Source organism: Budorcas taxicolor, chromosome 16 (genome assembly GCF_023091745.1).
Source record: "Budorcas taxicolor isolate Tak-1 chromosome 16, Takin1.1, whole genome shotgun sequence".
NCBI classification, from domain to species: Eukaryota; Metazoa; Chordata; class Mammalia; order Artiodactyla; family Bovidae; genus Budorcas; species Budorcas taxicolor.
The window spans coordinates 45,489,342-45,501,772 of NC_068925.1; the positions used below are offsets into that span (position 1 = coordinate 45,489,342).

The following is a 12,431-nucleotide window of genomic DNA, read 5'->3' on the forward strand; positions in this document are numbered from 1 at the left end:
TGTTCAGCGTCAACAGAGAGTGGTTTGAATTACATCTGCAGAATAGCTTCGCAGTAATACCTAGATTAATATTTGAATAGCAGGACTCCTGTCTTATCAAAGCCATCACCCCTGTGAACTTGGCAACCACACACAAAAGTCTGAAGCCATCCTTCATCTCCAGATAACAAGACCCTACTTCACCTAATGTGGTTCAGCCCTCCTTTGTACAGCCAAAACCGCTAACCTATCCCAGCTTTGTATGACTGGTTCCCTTCCGAAAACTGATTCTACAAGGAAGTGATTGAACTGGGCCTGACAGTCTGACTGGACTTTGTTCATCCAAACTTAGATTGCTAAATTTGGTTGCATGTCAACATTTCCTGTGCTTAGTCGCTCAGTTGTGCCTGACTCTGAGTTGAAGCCTGCCAGGCTCCTCTGTCCATGGAATTTCCCAGGCAAGAATACTGAAGTGGGTTGCCATTTCCTCCTCCAGGGGCTCTTCCTGACCCACCAATCGAACCTGAATCGCCTGTGTCTCCTGCATTTCAGGAGCCATCAGGAAAGCCCATGATTTCCTGATCAGCAATTAAAGGTATTTGTCACTCAGGTTAAAGAATAGATAGGAGCCCTTTCAGACCTGTTCCACCCAGAAGGAAGGCTGCTGGGGTCTCACTGGCCCTGGGGATGCTGAGCCCCTGGGGGCACTTGACAGCTTTTCACCCAGCAGAAACAGCACGGTTGCTGACACTGATGGGCAGGAGTAAGCCAGGAAGAAATACAAACCATCAGCCTTTTCCTGGGCGTTCTGACTGAAGCAGGACGAGCAGCGCTGGGTTTCCCTGGTAGCTCAGCTGGTAAAGAATCTGCCTGCAATGCAGGAGACCCCAGTTCAATTCCCTGGTGGCTTCCTGGTGGCTTCCCTGGTGCACTCAACTGAGTGTAATGTGGGAGACCCAGGTTCGATCCCTGGGTTGGGTAGATCCCCTGGAGAAGGGAAAGGCTACCCACTCCAGTACTCTGGCCTGGAGAATTCCATGGACTATAACTCTAACCCTAACCTCTTCCAACAACGTAAGAGAAGACTCTACACATGGACATCACCAGATGGTCAATACCAAAATCAGGTTGATTATATTCTTTGCAGCCAAAGATAGAAAAGCTCTATACAGTCAGCAAAAACAAGACCGGGAGCTGACTGTGGCTCAGATCATGAACTCAACAGACAGGAGTTTGAGTAAACTCTGGGAGTTGGTAATGGACAGGGAGGCCTGGCGTGCTGCAGTCCATGGGGTCACAGAAAGTCGGACACAACTGAGTGACTGAACTGAACTGAATTGATACAGCAAAAAGTCAGACACGACTGAGCAATTTTTCACTCACTAGAGTCTCCTCATAAGTTTTTAAAGTTTTGGCCATACCCTGCATCATGTGGGAATCTTAGTTTGCAGACCAGGGATCGAGCCTGCACCCCCTGCACTGGAAGGCAGAATCTTAACCACTGGGAGGGAAATACCCCCTCTGCCTCCCAGGCCAAGTAAATCAGAACCTCACAGCGGAAACCAGAGGCTCAGTGTTAAAAAAAATTTCCCCAGCTGACTCCAGTATGCAGCTCTGAGCCTGGTAATGCTCTGTGCCTCTGGCCCTGGTAATTTGGTTTTAATGAATTCAGCTGAAACGAAGATGGCAGCTGAAGGCAGTCAACACAGGTCACAGAACTGCAAGCGGAGCCATTTGCAGGAAGGAAGCCTGGACAGGAGCCTGCTTCTTGACTAAGAACTCCGTGTCGAGTCAGCGCTATACATGGTTTGGCACCAGGGACTGGTTTCATGGAAGACAGTTTTTCCATGGACTGGCGCTGGGACTGGGGGATGATGGTTCAGGCGATAATACAAGCGATGGGGAACAGCAGATGAAGCTTCATCAGCTCAACTCTTGCTGTGAAGCCTGGTTCCTAACAGGTTCATGGACCAGTATTGATCTGTCTTGAGGGTTGGAGACCCCTGGCATAAATGGTCACATGGTGGAGGGGGGGGATGAATTGGGAGATTGGGATGGCCATATCCACTACTGATACTGTACATAAAAGAGATAACTAGTTAGAAACAACGGTGTAGCTCAGGGAACTCTTCTCAGCGCTCTGTGGTGACCTAAATGGGAAGGAAATCCAAGAAAGAGGGAACATATGTATACATATAGCTGATTCCTTTTGCTGTACTGTAGAAATGAACGCAGGTTTATAAAGCAGCTTTCCTGATGGCTCAGCTGGTTAAGAACCCACATACCAGGAGCGGAGACCTGAGAGACTCATGTTCCATCTCTGGGTCGGAAAGATCCCTTGGAGGAGGGCATGGCAACCCACTCCAGTATTCTTCCCTGGAGAATCCCCACGGAGAGAGGTGCCTGGCAGGCTATAGTCCATGGGGTCACAGAGTCAGACAAGACTGAAGTGACTTGGCATGCATGCACACATACTCCAATAAAAATTGATTTAAAAAAAGAAATGGTCACATCACCTTAGCCTCCCACCCAGAATACAATGAATTAGACCATCAAGTGCTGATACACTTGCCTAGGAAGAGGCACATGGGGAAAGCCCGGCATGCTGTAGTCCACGAACAACAATAGAAGAGGTCCAGGGCATAGGGAAAGGGGAAGGCGCTCTTGAGAGCTTAGACAGCCCCTGTGGCCATGACCGAAGAAAAAAGGGGCAGAGTTTAGAGCGGAAAGTTCATAGCAACCCTAGAGAAGTATGGGGACCCACTGAGCCAAATTCACGGAGGTATGATTTACCTTCAGTCACAGGTACCTGTTGTTTTACTGTGTTGTCTTTTAAATATTTATTTGCTGCTCTGGGTCTTTGTTGTGGCGTGTAGGATCTAGTTCCCTAATCAGGAATGAAACCAGGGCCCCCTGCATTGGGGGTGTGGAGTCTTAGCCACTGGACACCAGGGAAGTCCGCACGTACCTGTTTTAAGTGTACAGTCTGATGTGTTTTAAAAAATGCACCTGGTAACCAGCATTACTACCATGACAGACCATTTCCAACACCCCAGGAGTTCCTTCAGCCCCTTCCCAATTAACTCCCACCCCGAAAAGCAAACAACCTAGTGGTTTTTAAATTCAAATTAGTTGTCAAGAATCTAAAACACAGATTTCTTGTAAAAATTCCAATTTCTGGGTTCTAATGGATTGACATTAGACATTAAAACTTGACAACACTGGGCCCACATTCCTAGAAGGCAGCAGTTGGCCATCTTCCTTTTTTTGACTTCACTGTGCAGCATGTGGGATCTCAGTTTCTTGACCAGGGATCAAACCTGTGTCCCCTGCAGTGAAAGGCTGGAGTCTTAATTATCGGACCACCAGGGAAGTCCACGGCCATTGTCTCCTGAAGGCAGCTGCTTTTGAATCTGCCACTCTGGGTCCACGGTCTCTTCTGCAGGCTGACATCTTCCCAATGCCGTTCCTTTCCTGTAAGAATCCTCTGTCCCCAGGAGCCCCGGGGGTTTAGGCCCTCCAGAGCTCCTCTGCTGTTGACAAGCAACCTCCCAGTGCCTTCAGGTAGCAACAACTCCCCAGACACAACCTTGAACACATCAGCCCACAAAGACCCATAAATGGGGCAGGCAGGGTACCACTTTATCCGATTCTGCTCATCAGCTCTAAGGGGGAGGCCAGCCTGGCCAGTGGCATCCCCCTCTTCTTCCTGCCCATCTTGCTGCAAAGTGTGAGGGCTGGTAATCAGGCTGCCATCCATGGGGACCAGGAATGATAGCAGACTCATTTGCATATGTGACCTAAGACAGTAATTAAACCCAGGCGCCCCAGGGGTGAGGAATAGCACATTAATTCAGGAGCAATTAAAAGCCTCCAACATCACTGTCACACAGATGCCACTTCTGAGACTGGCTCCGACTGGTGACAGTCACCTTTCAGCTCCCTTGTTTGGCCACCAGACTGCCACCCTGACTGCACAGTCTTGAGGGGATATGGCTCCCCAGACTCTCCGTCCTTTTATAGGATCCATGATGCTCTTATGGACAAGTTACTGTGAAAGACAATGCCTCGTCTTTTGTGTGTGTGTGTGGCAAAATATACATAGCAAAATTTAGCATTTTAAAACTGTCAAGTGTACAATTCAGGGGCATTAATTACATCCAAAGCTTGCATTGCTTAAGTCACTTCAGTTGTGTCCAACTCTTTGGGACCCCAATGGACCTAGCCCGCCAGGATATTCTGTCCATGGGATTCTCCAGGCAATAATACTGGAGTGGGTTGTCATTTCCTACTCCGGGGGATTATCCCCAGGGATTGAACCTGGGTCTCCTACATTGCAGGCAGATTCTTTACCATCTTAGCCTCCAGGGAAGGGACTTATATATTAAGAGTAATCTTTTTTTTTTTTTTTAAGATAATGGTCTTTTAAAATAATTTTTTAGATTTTTACTTATTTTTGGCTGAGTTGGGTCTTTGTTGCCACACATGGGCTTTTTCTAGCTGTGGTGAGTGGGGGTTACTCTCTAGTTGTGGTGCGTGGGCTTTTCATTGTGGTGGCTCCTCTTGTTACGGAGCACAGGCTCAGTAGTTGTCACACATGGGCTTGGTTGCCCTGAGTCATGTAGGATCTTCCAGACCAGGGACCGAACTAGTGTCCCCTGCATTGGAAGCCGGGTTCTTAATGACTAGAACATCAGGGAAGTCCGTGGTGTAACGTTTTAAAGGTGTATACACGTTGAAGCCTGTGTCAATACTTCCTTCCTCTTTATGGCTGAATAACGTTACATTTTATAGATATACCACATGTATCCATTACTTCATTAATAGACACTTGGGTGGTTTCTACATTTTGGCTTTGTGCATAATGCTTCCATGGACATATTCTTTGGTGTATGGATGGATAACAAGAAGTGGAATTGCTGGGTTGTATGGATATTCTATGTATAACTTTTTGGGGAACTACTAAACCATTTTCCACAGCAGTTGTGCCATTTTACATTCCTACCAGTAATGTATGAAGGTTCCAATTTCTCCACATTGTTATCAACACTTACTTCCCTTTTAAAAAATTTTTTTTAAAAATTATGGCCATTCTAATAGGTGAGAAGTGGTATCTAATTGAGGTTTTGATTTGCATTTCCCTAGTGTCTAATGACGGAGAAGGCAATAGCACCCCACTCCAGTACTCTTGCCTGGAAAATCCCATGGATGGAGAAGCCTGGTGGGCTGCAGTCCATGGTGTCGCTGAGAGTTGGACACGACTCAGTGACTTCACTTTCACTTTTCACTTTCATACATTGGAGAATGAAATGGCAACCCACTCCAGTGTTCTTGCCTGGAGGGGGAGATCCCAGGGACAGGGGAGCCTGGTGGGCTGCCGTCTATGGGGTCGCACAGAGTCGGACACGACTGAAGCAACTTAGCAGCAGCAGCAGCAGTATCTAATGATGTTGAACATCTTTTCACATGCCTTTTGGCCATTTGTTTATCCTCTTTCCAAGTCACTTGGCCTTTTTTCAATCAGGTTGCCTTGTTGCTGAGCCCTAGATTTTCTTTATATTTTCTGGATTCTATCAGATATATGATTTTCAAATATTTTCTCCCATCCTGTACGGGTTTTTTTTCCACTTTCTTGTAGTGTCCTTTGATGTACAAAAGTTTCCAAGTTTGATGAATTCCAATTTATTTTTGTCTTTTGTTGCTTGTGTTTTGGTGTCATGTTTAAGAAACCGTTGTCAAATCCAAGATTATGAAGATTTGTCCTCACGTTTTCTCCTAAGAGTTTTATGGTCTTCACTCTTATTTAGGTTTCTAATCGATTTTCAGTTAATTTTTATATATGGCATAAGCTAAGCATCCAGTTTCATTTTTTTGCATGTGGATATCCAGTTTTCCCAATGCCATTTGTTGAAGAGACTGTCTTTTCTGCATTGAATAGTCTTGGCACTCTTATTGAAAATCAACTCATTATGTATACAAGTTTACTTCTGGGTTCTCTATTCTATAGGTCTATATGTCTATCCTTGTGCCACTGCCACTGTTTCAATTATTTTAGCTTTATAAGACATGACCTAGCCTTTTTCATTTTTGTTTTTGGCTTCCTCATGTGATTATTTGGGATCCTAGTTCCCTGACCAGGGATCAAAACTGAGCTCCATGAGTTGAAGTGCAGAGTCTTAATCACTGAACCACCAGGGAAGTCCCATGACCCAGCCCTTTACATTCATCATTTTATTAACTCCTCACCAAACACTATGAAGTAGGCACTATAATCATTTTTAGGGGCCTAAAATGTTAGGTGTCTTACCCTAAGTCACAAAGTTGGTGGGTTGCAAGTTGCCTTTTGCAAGGTGACATTGCAAGTGCTCCCAGGTTGACAGACACACAAAAGGTGTGAATTCTCGTATCTTTACCTTAAAAACAGCCTCCATAGCTAAGTGATGTCTTGCCAGGCCTTTGGCCACTAGGATCCCAAACCAGGATCTTCCAGGAGGAAGAAAGTGATCCTGAGCAGCTCTCATCAAGGTGAGGACAAGGAGGTACTTCCTCCCAAAGGCCACAGACTCCTCCTGGAGATGGCTGCTTACAAATTCCCTTTGCTCGAAGAGCTGAAGCTGCTCTCTTTGCACCCCAGCTAAACTTGACCTTAAAAGAAGGAGACCTAGGACTTCTCCAGTGATCCAGTGGTTATGACTCTCCATTCCCAGTTCAGGGAGTGCAGGTTCAAACCCTGCTCAGGAAACTAAGATCCTGCATGCTATTTAACCAAAACCAGAAAAACAGAAATTAAAAAAATGAAAGAGACCCTGGAGCTGTTTGGGTTTGCCTGTCTCTGGCCATACTGCTGGGCAGGTCTTGCAAGGAAGTTTACCTCTGGCCTGCTCAACAGTCTGAGTATGTCTGCTTGTTCGTGAGTTCCCTGTCTGTCAGGACACTGGGGCTATGACTCTTTGAGAAACACTTCAAGCTGAGAGGGGTTCTGCCGTCTCCCCTTAAATGCACAAGCACACACACACACCTCTGCCCCCCATGACCCTCTATCCCCCTACTGTGCTGAATTTTTCTTCAAAACCAAAAACATCACTCAGAGTGTTCAGCATCTGCTTTTCAGTCTTCCTTCAATAGGATGTAAATTTCACAAGGATTTGCTTTGCAGGAACTTGCTCACTGCAGTGTCTGGAGCCAAGAATGGAGCCTGACAGAGCAGGGCCTCAGACATAAGCAAGTGTGTGGACCAGACACTGGTCCATGGTAGCCACTTTCTAGGCCATGCGTGATATATGCAGCCACCTCTGCAGGGAGGACTCAAGCTCAGAAGTTTGGGTGCATGCTGAAAATGAAAAGAAAGGAGGATTTTTTTTTTTTTTCTTTTTTTTTGGCCACAATGTACAGCAGATGGGATCACAGTCCCCTGACCAGGGATCAAACCTGCACCGGAAGTACAGAGTCTTAACCACTGGACCACCAGGGAAGTCCCAATATATATATTTTTTAATTGCAGAGATTAAAAAAAAAATAGTGGTTGATGTCCAAAAGCATGACCTCAGAAGGAATCAGCTAAAGGAGAGGGCAAACCTGGAGAATGGAGTCCATCAGATCTTCAGACGTTTTCAAAAGGCAGGATCATGAAGAAGGTAGCCCTTTGGACCTGAGTGTTCCCGAGTTTCTGGATCGCGGAGGCTGGGGCCTCCCTGAACTATAAGACAAGAAATGTCAGCCTGGGCTGCTGGACCCCTCAGGGAACAATGTTTTCCAGGTTCATCCATGTGGTGGCTTGTAAATATTTCACTTGTTTTTACATTTCATTGTATGGATATGCCACCACTAACTGATCAAAGGTTTCAAAGGTTTACACCTATGTTTCTTTCTAAGAGTTTAATAGTTTTAACACTTGTATTTAGGTCTTTGACCCATCTGAATTAATTTTTGTGTAAGGTATTGTATGTAGATTTTGGGGGCTCCCTGGTGGCTCAGATGGTAAACAATCTGCTTGCACTGTGGAGACCCGGATTCGATCCCTGGGTTGGGAAGATCCCTGGTGATTCTCAATGGATGGACATTTGAGTGTCCAAGAAATGGAAACACACTTTTTGCCTGTTGTAAATAATACTGCTGTGTACATATGTGCACAGGTTTTTGTGTGGACGTAATTTATTTTTTTTTTAATATTTATTGAAAGTGAAAGTGAAGTTGCTCAGTCGTGTCTGACTCTTTGCTACCCCATGGACTGTAGCCTACCAGGCTCCTCCCTCCATGGGATTCTCCAGGCAAGAGTGGACATAATTTTTTTAAGCAGAGTTCAGGAATTTTTTTTTTGGCTGTGCTGGGTCTTCATTGCTGCACAAGGGCTTTCTCCAGTTACAGCGAGTGGAGGCTCCTCTCGTTGCAGTGCACAGGTTTCTCATTGTGGTGGCTTCTCTTGCTGCAGAGCACGGGCTCTAGGGCACGCAGGATTCAGTGGCTGTGATACATGGGCTCAGTTCCTTCGAGGCACGTGGAATCATCCTGGGCCAGTGGTGGAAACCATCTCCCCTGCAGTGGCAGGTGGATTCTTAACCACTGGACCACCAGGAAAGTCCTGGACATGCTTTCCTTCTCTTGGTTATATACCTAGGAATGAAATTGCTGGGTCATATTTTTACTCTGTGTTTAACTTTTTGAGGAACCACTGAAGTATTTTCAACAGTGGCTGCACCATTTTACATTCCCACCAACAGTGGGAACATAACACTGGGAATTTTCCACATCTACACCAAAATTTATTTTCTGGTTTTTTGAACAGTGTTATCTTACTGAAGTTCTGATTTCATTTCCTTAATGGTTAATGATGTTGAACATCTTTTCAGTGTGCTAATTAACAGTTTGTATATCTTCTTGGAGAAATGTCTATTCAAATCAGCCCATTTAAAAATATTTTATTTATTGATTTGTCTGTGTGGGATCTTTAGTTAAAGCATGCAAACTCTTAGTTGCAGCATGTGGGATCTAGTTCCCTGACCAGGGATTGAACCTGAGCCCTCTGCATTGAGACCTTGGAGTCTTAGCCACTGCGCCACCAGGGAAGTCCTGGCTCATTTCTAAATTGGTTTACATCTTTTTGTTACTGAGTTGTGAAAATTCTTTATGTATTCCGGATACTGTAAGATCTATGATTTGCAAATATTTTCCCCATTCTGTAGCTTGCTTTTTACTTTCTTGATAGTGTCTTTTGATACACAAAGGTTTTAACTTGGATGAAGTCAAATGTATTTATTTTTTCTTTTCGTGCTTGTGCTTTTGGTGTCCTATTTAAAAGACAGTTGTCTAATCCCAGGTCTTGAAGATTTACACCCCTGTTTCCTTCTAAGAGTTTAACAGTTTTGGCTCTTACATTTCTGTCTTGGATCCATTTGAGTTGATTTTTGTGTAAGCTGTGGCATGTGGATATTCACTTGTCCTAACACCTTTGGTTGCAAAGATGTCATTTTCACCTAAGTCATAACAACTGTCAACAGATCACTTCAAAACTGTCAGAAATGTGGTGTTTTTAGAGAATGTTTTCCAGTGTCATGGCCACCCAGCACACTGCCTCACCCTTGGTTGTGCTTCTTGTTATCTTAAATATATATATATAAACCCTTAGGGTATGGTCAGGGCTGTCAAAACTGCTGCTTTAGCTGAGCTCAAACCTAGCTAGGACTGGGAAAACAAAATTCCCATGTCAGTGTGAAAACTTCAGTCTGTCTGCTGCTGTGGAACTAGGACTCCAGACATGTAATACCTGGGGCCACAGGGGTGGAAAAGACCCCAAGCCCTCACCCAGCTTTCAGCACCCCCGGCCCGAGAGCAAGGTGACCCTCCATCCACCATCCTAGGGTGAAAGTCAGGGCTAGGATAGGGTGAGGCAAGAGAGGACTGCGGGGCAAAAATTGTAATGAGATTCTCGATCCTGCTCTCTCATCCAGTCTGCACCATGGGCAGAAGGTAAGCTAGTAGTTCCAGTAGTCAGGTACCGATGTAAGAGTTGGCTCATAAAGAAGGCTGAGCACCAAAAATTTGATGCTTTCGAACTGTGGTGCTGGAGAAGATTCTTGAGAGTCCCTTGGACAGCAAGGAGATCAAACCAGTCAATCCTAAAGGAAATCAACCCTGAATATTCATTGGAAGGACTGACACTGAAGCTGAAGCTCTAATACTTTGGCCACCTGATGTAAAGAGCTGACTCATTGGAAAAGACCCTGATGCTGAGAACAATTGAGGGAAGGAGAAGTGGGCAACAGAGGATGAGCTGGTTGGATGGCATCACTGACTGAACAGACACGAATTTGAGCAAACTCCAGGAGACAGTGGAGGACAGAGGAGCCTGGCGTGCTGCAGTCCATGGGGTCACGAAGAGTTGGACAGGACTTAGCGGCTGAACAACAGTCTGGGCTCTTAGGGGTGGGCTAGGGCTGCTTTTAGCCACCAGGGGGCACTGCGGGAGCTGCCCTGAGCCCCTTAGCCTCTCTGCTTGATCCTGCTTGCTGGGCCCATCCTGCTGGCTCTAACGCTGTCCAGCCTCCCAGCTTTCCCCTCCAGCCCCAGTTGACTCTACTCTGTGGCTGACTCAGGAGCCCATGGTCAGGGCCAAGGTGGTCCAGAGCTCTGGGCAAAGCTTGGTGAGTGGAGCTGTCACTGGGTGAAGGGAAATTCCCAGACAGGAGGTCCCTTCTGCTCTTCCCTTGAGGCACAGATGCTGTGTTGAGGCCACTCCAGAGGCCACCGCAGAGGCTGCCGCAGTACCAAGGGGACACGGCCCCAAGGACTTTGTCCTGCCTTGTTTTGCTCTCTGAACTTTTTAGGACGCATGTCCCTCCCTTCAATTTCGTTAATGTTGAGGACTCTTTTTCAGTCTTTCCAGGGATGAAGGAAACAAGAAGGAAACAGGCAGAGAGACACGCCTCCTGTTTTGCTGTGCTTCCCCTAAACCAAACTCTGGGGTCAAGCCGTGGGTCTCAGCTCTCCTGCCCCAGCCTCCTGGGGCCTCAGTCCAGCATGACCGTGTTGGGCATCACTGGAAAAACAGCACAGGAGCGCTGGGGTGGCTCTTTCTGGGCCATGCTGGCAGGCAGGCTGGAAAGGAGCAGGGCCCAGGTGGCTGCACAGGGAGGACGAGTCCAGGAGCACCTGCCCCTGAGGAAACCACCTGCCCCTGGACGCCTCTGTGCTCAGACGGCAGTTCGAGCTGGGAATTTCCCACACCCTGAGTGACAGCACCTGTTTCCAGGGGTGCTCTGGGGTTGGGTTTCTGGCCTTGAAGTCTGCTCTGCCCTGCTCTCTGTTCCCCTCTGATTTCATTCGGGGAGAATCAGCAGTGACTTGAGAGGCAGAGAGGCCTGGTCTGCAGAGGGACAGTCTGGGGTCAGGTGGGGTGTGGGGGGCAGTGATCATATCCTTCAGTCTCCCCTTCTGACATCAGGCTCACACCTTGCCCCAGCTTTTCCAGAAAGTTGGTCCCACCTTATCTGCCAACATCAGATGCAACCAGCCTCCAGACAAAAGGGGCTGAAGTACTTGACAGAAAGAGCCCGTGACATCAAAAGGTTTTTGTAGCACTCACTTCGGCAGCAAATACTAAAATTGGAACGACACAAAGATTAGCATGGCCCCTGTGTGAGGATGACACCCAAACGGTGAAGTGCTCCGTATTTGCGGGGTTGTTTGTAAAGATGTAGATGGGCCTAGAATCAGTCATACAGAGTGAAGTAAGTCAGAAAAAGTAGTATCGGGTATTTAAGCATGGATATGCAATCCAGAAAACTGGTACAGATAAACCTATTCCCAGGGCAGGAATAGACATGCAGATGTACAGAACGGACATGTAGACACAGCAGGTGAAGGAGAGGGTGGGATGAACTGGGACGTTAGGATTGACATATGCACACCACCATGTGTAAACTAAATAGCTAGTGTGAACCTGCTACAAAGCACAGGAAGCTCAACTCAATGCTCTGTGATGACCTAGAGGGGTGGAGTGGAGGTCATAGAGGGTTAGATGTGTATATATATATTTGTATATACACATATAGCTGGGCTTCCCAGGTGGCACAGTAGTAAAGAATCCACCTACAAATGCAGGAGACTCAAGAGACTCGAGTTCCAGTCCCTGGGTCAGGAAGATCCCCTGGAGAAGGAAATGGCAACCCACTGCAGTATTCTTACCTGGAAAAGCCCATGGACAGAGGAGCCTAGCAGGCTCCATGGTGTTGCAGAGTCAGACATGATTGAACGACTAAGCAAGCACACACACACATATAGCTGATTCATTTCACTGTACAGCAGAAGCTAACAAAATACTGTAAAGCAATTATACTTCAATAAAAAAATATATAGCTGGACTTCCCCGGTGGTCCAGTGGTTAAGAATCTGCCTGACAATGCAGGGGACATGGGTCTGATGCCACATGCAACTAAGCCTGTGTGCTACAACTACTG

At 46.5% G+C, this 12,431-nt stretch overlaps 1 non-coding gene across 1 annotated transcript; it reads left to right on the forward strand.

Moving 5' to 3' along the window:
- Nucleotides 1–11,546: 11,546 nt before the first annotated feature.
- Nucleotides 11,547–11,650, forward strand: LOC128061928 (U6 spliceosomal RNA). The gene has a single exon (XR_008200778.1). It is a non-coding gene; the product is annotated as a U6 spliceosomal RNA (small nuclear RNA).
- The last annotated feature ends 781 nt before the right edge of the window (nucleotides 11,651–12,431 follow it).